The sequence below is a fragment of the Hemicordylus capensis genome, chromosome 1 (genome assembly GCF_027244095.1).
Source record: "Hemicordylus capensis ecotype Gifberg chromosome 1, rHemCap1.1.pri, whole genome shotgun sequence".
NCBI lineage: Eukaryota > Metazoa > Chordata > Lepidosauria > Squamata > Cordylidae > Hemicordylus > Hemicordylus capensis.
The window spans coordinates 183,349,824-183,359,855 of NC_069657.1; the positions used below are offsets into that span (position 1 = coordinate 183,349,824).

The window sequence follows — 10,032 nt, forward strand, 5'->3', positions numbered from 1 at the left end:
GCCTGATCCAGCAAAGCCGTTCTTATGTCCTTGTGTTGTGAGCTGCCCTGAGCAGGCATGTACTGGAGGGGAGGGCATAAATATTTTAAACAAACAAACAAATAAATAAGTAAGAAGGCAAAATGACCAGCTATTACAAACAGCTAACTAACACGATGAGATGCCTGGCTGTGGGCAAATCATGGCCCATTTAGTTGAGGAGGCATTTGATAGGGAAAAATGCATTAAAACAAAAAAAACAAAACAACTATCGGGAGGGCGGGTAGGGAGGAGGATTTGAAGTGGGGAAATGACAAGTGGGGGGAAGCTAAGTGCACTTCCCCAATGCATCTTCACTCTTTAACACCCTTAGAAGAAGCAGATTTTTTCTCTCTTAATGGGCCAGCAGGCTACTGTTTTATACACACACACCACCACCACCACCCCACACACACACTGCAGTTTTGGGTCAGATACCATGCTATTAAACATATAACATGCTTTTCCGCATTTGCACAAGAATGCAATCATGGGGTTGGAAGGGATCTAAAGATCAACTAATTGTACTTCTTACTTACTAGGGTCAGCTCAACCTAACAAGCTGGGAGAACACCGAACAAGGCACAGTTGCCTCTGGTTCCCAGCAGCTCCATTTGTGCCTCTCTCTCTTTCACCCCACCTCGCCATTAACGTAAGCCAGGCTATCTGCAGGCTGGCTATTCATCAGGTAGAGCTGTGCGGGCTAGGGAGGCACAAATGGAGAGAGGTGCAAATGGAGCTGCCAGGAACCAGAAGCAGCTGTCCCCTGGCTCATCAGGACAAGCTGCTCCTGCTTCTTACACATACGTATACACCTAGCAGATAAGTACATAGGGAAGAGTACATTGAAGGATCCAGCATGTTGTGATATGCTACAAGAAAAAATGAGGTAGTAGAATCCTGAGGTAGAATGGCCTGTACCATTTCAGAATGCAGATGAAGGATGCCTTAAAAAAACAAAAAACACTTCTGCTGAAGGCTTAAAAACAATATTAGCACATCAAAATGAAAAGGTTCCAATTACGCTAGATTTCTGCTAGTAGGGAGGGTTTTTTCCTGCACCCAAGCTCATGAACCCTTCCCCACAACATCCATTGTTTGAAAAGGTACAGCCATTGAGTCTCTTCAAAAAGAAACAATGAGCCATGGGATGTCCAGGCTCCTGGAACTATGAAGACACAGTGGAATATTGATCTACAAACTAAGAATTATTTTATTTTGAAAAATAAAGATCTACAAACTAAGAATTATTGGATGACTCAGTTGCACATTGGTGTATGTTTGATGTACAAACAATCTGAGCAACCCTGAAAACAGGAGAGCACAGCATGTTTGCTGTTTCCATGTAGCTGTATTCCACTACTCTGGTAAAATTAGAAAGGGGGAGGTCATGTGACCAATAATACAAGGAGGAACTGACAAGACTCCTCATTCCAGTGAGCCCACACTGGAAAGCGATATTACCACAGTGTCAACAGGTAGCGGGCCAACTGTCCTATTTCAAAGAGAGCAGCTGATCAACCAGAAGTGAAATAAATATTGATGTGAAACTAAATTTTGCTCAAATATATTGAGTGGAGTAGCTTACCACTAGCATTTTTAGCTGTTTACCTCACTTGTTGCACCCCCAGCCTATTTCCATACAGATCTAATATAAAAGTTACTGTACAGCCAAGAAAAGCATACAACATTTAATTTTCCATGTTAGTTCTGTTGACAGGTTCATCGGTAATATTATGAATTAACTGCAACAGTTTGACATACAAAAATATCTCGTACATTAGCTCATCTACCTCTTTAAATATTAAATGTCAGGTCTTCTTCTTTAAATGAATGTGTTTATCCATAGCTTTTTCATTTAATTTTCCAAATTTTGCAGTGTCTTTCTGTCTTGCTGATAATCTGCTATATAAAAGGAAAGATTCTTGGCACACTGAGAGAAAACCAGAGAGGATTTGTGACCATTCACTGGCCCCATTTCTACCCATTGTTGATTGTTAAGAAAATGCCAAATAAAAAAGCATTACTTATGATTTTGCACGTGAAGCACAAAGACTAGAACAAAACGAACTCCCCTCATCCTGTTAATCTTCCCCAGAATTTGGAGGGGAAGTGGCAGAGCTGTCATTAGAGTCATAAACAGGGTTTGAATCATTTTCACAGAGCAGTCCCTTGGTTTAAAGAGTAATATATTACAAACGTGCTGTATCATCTGGCTCATTCCCTTGGTTTACAAAAAATAAAATAAAGAAAAATAGCCACAAGCTGGTTTAATTTAAGGTGTTTTTGTGTATTTATTATTACCTAACATTAGGAGAAGGGTTTGACAGAGACTGGGGTATGCTGATATTACACTGTTAATTATTTCTCCCTCTCCTGCACACTGGCCACCAAACCCTTGCTCTTTTACAGTTGCTATGGGGAAAGGAAGGACATCCCTACCTTGCACAGATGCTCTCCATTTTACAGGTTTGGGTCCAACCTGACTGTCAAAAAACAATTTGCCATTTTCATTTTCATGGCAATACTTTCTACAGAATGGAAGATTTCTGGAGCCCAGATTTCATTCCATTTATTCCACTTATTTGCATTTTCACTCATTTTCAGTTTAGAATAAAATCATCTTCCTTCACCTTAGTGCTGACCTTGTTTCTTTTTTTCTTTAATAAGAAAGCGGTGTGTGTGTGTGTGTGTGTGTGTGTGAGTGTGTGTTTGTATTCCTATTCTGAAATGGATGAATCAGTTTCTTTCCTAGGGTAGTGACAAAAAGACCAAATGCTTCATGTCAAGGGGTGTGTGTGTGTGTGTTTTGGGGGGCATATCTGCCAGACTCCCAGAGATTTTTCTCCAGAGGTTTGAGGTCAGAGACAGAAGCAACTAATATTTGACTAGCAGAAATGCTCATGGGCCCAAGGGACCCATAATGAATGGTGATGGTTGCACTATTTTCTTTTCCTGTTCAGTGCTCCAAACATGTGAAGATTTCAGAATAAAATGAGAATGGAAAGATTTCCCACTCTTCATTTGCATTGTGAACTCTGTCTGAATAAGGGTAGTACTCCAGAGGTTCAAAACCTTGCATGGTACAGGATGTTTAAAAGGAGGTATGCTCTGGTAATCTTAAACCAATATGAATGCATTTTTCTCTTTTAGCCTTTCAGACTCTTAGCATTAAGCCACGCTGCTGTCTAAAAGGTCTTTTCAATAAGTTTTTACCTGGAAGCCAGCTTGATGCTTTGAATCACTGCCATGCGGGAGATTAGCATCTTTTAAAATCCTAGAATTGAAAATGGTATGGTTTGCTCCTCTTTTGTTTCTGCTTGTTTAGCTCATACACCTAAAGGCAGCAATTTCTTAAAAGCTCTTGGGTCATTATAGCACTTGTATAATCTTAATATCTCATAAACAAGGATTACAGCATATACAGAGACATGGTTTCTGTCTTCAGTGTTTATTTAAAGCCTGCAATCCTTATGTCAAGATAAGCAAAACCATGGCTAGATGAAGTGTATCTCCTATAAGCATATAGATGGTTATCCAAAGTGATTTCATCACTCCAGCGTAACTGTGTGCTGGCTCATGCTTTGCTCCAGTGTGTGTCCTCTGCATGAGGTGGGGCTCATGAATGTGCCTGGGCTGATGCAGACACGCAATCAGGAAGAATGTCACATGATATGGACTTTGTGCACAAACATCTGTACATGCAATTCACCCACCCCTTCTTGTAGTTAATGGACATATGCCTAAGACTGGCTTTTGTGCTCCAGTGTATGTAGAGTCTGTACATTGGGTCAAAGTGTAAACAGACCCTTGCTTCTCAGACATTTCCCAATCTCATCTACTGTACAAGTTCCCTTTCAGAGGTTTAGGGATATCCGTCCAAGCAGGATTCCCTCTCTGGTCCTTTCCAAAACTTCAATTTTTATGTAGTTATTATCCATATACTAGACAGAGAGCAGTGTAGAGAGAGAGAGAGAGAGAGAGAGAGAGAGAGAGAGAGAGAGAGAGAGAGAATCTTGTGACACCTAAAAGACTAACCAGGATGTGTGTTAATCCAGGACTTCAGCAACCTTACCTCCCACACCATCAGTGCTCTAGTTCAGGGGTCACAACTTTGGGTCCCTCAATATTGTTGAATTACAGCTCCCATTATACCCAGCCAAATGGCCTCCGTTTCCAACCCTTGTCTAACCTGACTTTATTGCTACTTCTGGCTCTTCTGCTGCCTTGAATTTTGACCCTTCTTATGCTTATGCAACAATAAATCTATTAGTCTTTAAGGTATAGCAAAGCTCCTCTTTGTCTTCGTTATATGGATTACCCGCATAATAATGAGTATTATTATTATTATTATTATTATTATTATTATTATTTGAGCACTTTACAGAATCCTAGAGTAGGAAGGGGCCAGAGGGTGATTCAATTCATGCCCTGCCCAAAGTCAGGATTATCCACCTACCAGCATCATCTCTATACTATTTACTGACCCTACACACAAGAAGGCTCTATTCAAAATCATGCGGGTGGGAGTGGGGGTGGGTGGGAAGGCAGGGTAGAACCTACCTTCCCACCAGATGATCCTTGCAGGTCCTCTTCAGCATGCTGCTGTGTGCCCACACAATCTGTACTGCACAGAGCAGTGCAGATCTCTGGAGGCTGGGACTTCTTGTGAGGAATCCCACAATGCACTGCACTATGAGCACAGTGCATTATGGGATTTCCCCAGGAGTCAGCAATGCAGGCGGCCAACTATGTGCGTGCACTATTGCCAGTGATGACCTTTAAGCCTTTTGGATGACATATTCTTGGTGGGGCTTTTAAAAATTCTTGGTGGAGTTAAAGTCTGGGATAAATTCCTGGGCTTGAGGCCGAGGCAGCACCAGAATCAGGCTCTATCCTGGCACTTCACACAGGCAGTCCAGCTCAGGTTGGGCTGCTTGTGTGAACAGCCTTGTTCTATCATTCTCTCCAACAGAAAACTCTGGTGGCTGAGTGCCTATCAGTGTGAAAATGAAGCAGGACCATCCAAATATAAGGCAATGATTTCTACAGTATCAGGGCACTCCCTAAACCAATATGTTTCCGGGCAAAGTACAAGGTGTTGGTCATAACCTATAAAGCCCTAAACAGCTTGGGCCCTGGGTATTTAAGAGAACGTCTTCTTCGTCATGAACCCCACCACGCACTGAAATCATCAGGAGAGGTCTGTCTGCATTTGCCACCAGCTCGTCTGGTGGCTACTCAGGGACGGGTCTTCTCCAAGGCTGCCCCTAGGCTTTGGAATGCACTCCCTAGTGCAATAAGAGCCTCCCAATCTCTGACAACTTTTAAAAAGTCATTAAAGATGCATCTGTTCACCCAGGTTTTTAATTGATATTGTTTTGATTGTTTTAATGTTGTTTTTAGAATATTGTTTTTTTTTTTTAATTTAAATTGTGTTTTAAATTTCTTGCTTTTAAATTTTTTTTTGTTTTTAATTAATGTTTTTCTTTTTTAATCTTGTTGTAAAAGAGACATAGGTTTTGGGCGGTATAAAAATATGTTAAATAAATAAATAAAATAATAAATAATAAATAAGTATGCTGAGGTATATACCTTTGTTAAATTAAAAGAAAAATGGAATTCAGAAAACCCCAAACAATTATTCTCTGCTCTTTCCGGACCTGGAGCTTCCAGGACCTAGAAGACGTTGAGGGCTCTTGATCAAGGGCATCAGTTGGTTTAAAAAGGGGGGAGGGGGGAAGGGAAAGGGAAGGCAGAGGGAGAGAGAGAAATGGCCTGCTCAAGCTCTTAACATTTTATAGTAAGTATCTTGGGCTGGGGAAGGGCTTTAAGGTTGGGGTGAAATGTGCCATATGGATTCCTCTCCCTGCACTATACAGGGATGTTGCAAGAGAAAGAACAAGTTGTTTTAGTAAGAACTAATTAGCCCACTTTCCTTTCACTGTCTCTGCATCTGGACTAAATTTGGTGCATATCGAGGTCCACAAGTTAGATCTCTTGTGCCTCAAATGTTCATGTGTCTGCCATCTTGGATTGGAGTGGATGTTGTCATTAAAAACTGCACCATTGAGGTGTCCCTGTGTGTCATTCACTACAGCTGTTCCAAATATGATTCGAATTGGTTAGACTGTCCTCTAGTTAGTGCACTTGTGCCTCAAAAGTTTATGCATCTGCTATCTTGAACTGAGGTGGATGACATCATCACAGTCTTCGCCATTGAGGTGTCCCTATGTGTCCCTACAGCTGCAGCAAATTTGATTCAAATTGGTTTAGTGGTTCACAAGTTAGCCCACTTGCGCTTCAAAGGTTTATGTGTTCGCCATCTTAAATCAGCATGGATGGCATCATCACATTCTATGCCACTGAGGTGTCCGTGTGTGTCACTCACTGCACCTGTACTCAATTTGATTCAAATAGGTTAGGCAGTCCACAAATTAGCCTGCTTGTGTCTCAGATGTTCATGCGGCCTCCATCTTGAATGGGAGTGAATGACATCATCACATGCCATACCATTTGGGCATCCCTATGTGTACCTACATCTGTAGCAAATTTGGTACAAATCAGTTAGGTGGTTCATAAGTTAGCCCATTTGTGCCTCAAATGTTTATGCGTCCGCCATCTTAGATCAGGGTGGGTGATATCATTACAAACTACATCGTTGAGGTGTCCCTATGTGTCACTCACTGCAACTGTACCTAATTTGGTTTAAATTGTTTAGACAGTCCACAAATTAACTTAGAGGTGTTCCTATGTGTCCCTACAACTGTACCCGATTTGGTTCATATTGGTCCAGGCGTTATGAAGTTGATAGCGGGGGACACACAGACACGGGCACACAGAGAATGCTGGGTGATCTCATAAGCCTACTGGGAAGCAGGCTAAAAAGGACACATTTTCCTTTTCCCACTCTCCAGATCCCCCTCCCTCTTGCAAGAACTATGTAGTTATAGCATACTCTGGTTCAGGGCTAGTAACCAGCCCCAAAGTGACGCTCTGGTGCTATGTAGAACAGCAAAGGCAGGCCTTAAGGGAGTGGATTCCCTCTTCACTTCCTATAAGGTCTGGACATTATAAGGCTCCTGTTCCAGGCTGGAACAGGAGTGCTCCTTTTAGGAGCTAGGAGGACATTGTAATGTGTTGCTGGAGGTGTTGGAACTACCTGTAGGACTGAGAGCATAGCAAACAGGGCATTGGAATTTAGCAGGAGTTTAGCAGGAAGTGTGCAGAGGAGCCTGTGATCCCAAGGAGCGCAGTGAAGAAGAGAAGTTAAGTACAAATCCCTCTCTCATATACAGTAGATTTGTTAGGCACTGGGATACATTTTGGGGCAAGCAAGGCCTGTACAAAAGGGATGGGCTGCACTTGAACCAAGATGGAACCAGACTGCTGGTGCTTAAAATAAAAAAGGTTGCAGAGCAGCTTTTAAAACGATGCTTGGGGAACAGCTAACAGGAGATGGACAGTATCCAGTTTGGCAAATGCCATCCTTTAAAGTGCAAGAGTGCAAAGGATTCAGATAAAACAGAAGGGGACAGAACAGAACCATATAAAGAGCAGACAGAAGGCTATGCCAGCTGGTCAAAGAGTCAAAAGGAAGATAGCATACACCAGGTGAGAGATTCAGCATAGAGGTGCTTATATGCCAATGCCAGAAGCCTCTGAGCCAAGATGAGTGAGCTGGAGTGCTTGGTTGATAACACAGAAATAGATATAGTGGGCATAACAGAAACATGGTGGGACAGTGAGAACTAGTGGGACACTGTTATCTATGGATATAAACTTTATAAAAAGGAAAGGGAGGGGTGCTTTGGAGGTGGAGTAGAACTGTATGCTAAAGAAGAGATAGAATCTCAAGGTAGAAAACCTAGGAGGACCGGAGTGCTCCACAGAAAACCTGTGGTTGACAGTACAAGGTCTAAAAGGAAATGTTCTACTGGGGACATGCTATCGCCCTCCGGATCCAAATGCTGACAGTGACTGGGAGTTGCAGGAGGAAATCAGGAAGGCATCAAGGAGAGGCAGGGCTGTAATAATGGGTGACTTCAATTACCCACACATAGACTGGATAAATTCACAGTCAGGTAATGACAAAGAGGTCAAATTTCTAGATACGCTGAATGACTGTGCCCTAGAACAGTTGGTCTTGAAACCAACCAGAGAGAAGGTTCCATCCAGAGAGGCTAAGCAGGGTCTGCCCTGGTTGCATATAAACGGAAGACTTGATGTGTGAGCACTGCAAGATATTCCCCTCAAAGGATTGAGCTACTCTGGGAATAGCAGAAGGTTCCAAGTTCCCTCCCTGGCATCTCCAAGATAGGGCTGAGAGAGATTCCTGCCTACAACCTTTGAGAAGCTGCTGCCAGTCTGTGTAGACAATACTGAGCTAGATGGACCTATGGTCTGACTGAGTATATGGCAGCATCCTATGTTCCTAAGGTGACCTTGGACTTACTCCTGAGTGGCACCCAGGACCTGGTGCGTGATGTCAGTGTCATCAACCCTTTAGGGAACAGTGACCATAGTGTGATCAAATTCGGCATACGTGCGGGGAGACAATCACCAAGGAAGTGTAACACAGATACTTTGAATTTCAGAAGAGGAAACTTCTCCAAAATGATGAGTATGAAAAGAAAGGTGAAAGGGAAAATCAGTATAGACACTTTGCTCCAGAATGCATGGAGTTTACTCAAAACCACAATACTAGAAGCCCAGTTAGATTGTATACCCAAAAGGAGGAAAGGTACCACTAAGTCCAGGAGGATGCCAGCATAGCTAACAGGTACTGTCAAGGAAGCCATAAAAGGGAAGAAGACTTCATTCTGAAATTACCGTCAAGGAAGGCCTGTCCAAATGAAGAGAACAGAAAGGAACACAAACTTTGGCAAAAGAAAATGCAAGGTGAAGTGAGGGAGGCAAAACGTTGTAGTATTGGAAAAGGTGCAGAAGAGGGCAACCAAGATGATCAGGGGCCTAGAGCACCTTTCTTATGAAGCAAGGCTACAACAACACCTGGGGCTATTTAGTTTAGAAAAAAGACAACTGCAGGGAGACATGATAGAGGTCTATCTATGCATGGCACGGAGATAGTGGACAGAGAGAAATTCTTCTCCCTCTCATATAACACTAGAACCATGGGTCATCCCATGAAATTGATTGCCAGGAAATTTAGGACCATCAAATGGAGGTACTTTTTCACACAATGCATAATCTACTTGTGGAATTCTCTGCCACAAGATGTGATGACAGCCAGCGACCTAACAGTGCAGATGCAGGGGAATACATGGGTACAAATCTGACATACAAATGGCAATGCTGAAACACTTGTTTTGGTGGTGTAAAAATGTAATACAGTAAATAAATAAAACCAGGGGGACACTTTGGTCTCTGAATGTCTCTGCATTCAGCCCAATCCTTCAACAAAACATTATTCCAAGAAAAAAATTTCAAGACAGACTTTAGCAAACACTGACAGGTTTACTGTAAAAGCCAGATTCAGTTGTGGTTGGATGGGTGGCGGGGGCGGGGGGGGGCGGCGGCGGTGATCCTTCCCATTATTTACAACATATTTATATCTTTTTTAAAGTGTTCTCTTTCTTGTTATGCTAATTTATCATCAGTGCTAAAGTTTTGTGTGGGTTGCTGCGATTTTATCCTGTATACATTTGGACATAGAAAATGTGGCACACTTACCGTTCTTCAATGCATGGTTTTGGCTCTACAGTCGACAAGGGGTGGGGTGTTTGTTTTTGGCTGTCCTGCATCCAGATGTATATTATATATCTACCAAGTTAGGAGACTGCTTTATGTATCTGATGAAGTAAACCCAAGACAATGAAAGATTATGAGTTGATCAGTTAGTTAGGTTTTTAAGTGCCATCAGACTTTTTGCCTGAAACAAAGTCTTTGCTGAAGTGAGGCTCACCAATCACCAAGAGGTGCACTGGCTGCCAGATCATTTCTGGGTCCAATTCAAGGTGCTGGTTTTGACCTTTAAAGCCCTTAATGGTTTGG

General features: G+C 42.4%; 1 long non-coding RNA gene across 1 annotated transcript; it reads right to left on the minus strand.

Moving 5' to 3' along the window:
- Window positions 1–1,733: 1,733 nt before the first annotated feature.
- LOC128339211 (uncharacterized) lies at window positions 1,734–4,672 on the minus strand. The gene is made up of 3 exons (XR_008312907.1): window positions 4,582–4,672; window positions 3,235–3,295; window positions 1,734–1,923 (listed from the first exon to the last, which is right to left on the minus strand). It is a non-coding gene; the product is annotated as an uncharacterized LOC128339211 (long non-coding RNA).
- Between the last annotated feature and the right edge of the window lie 5,360 nt (window positions 4,673–10,032).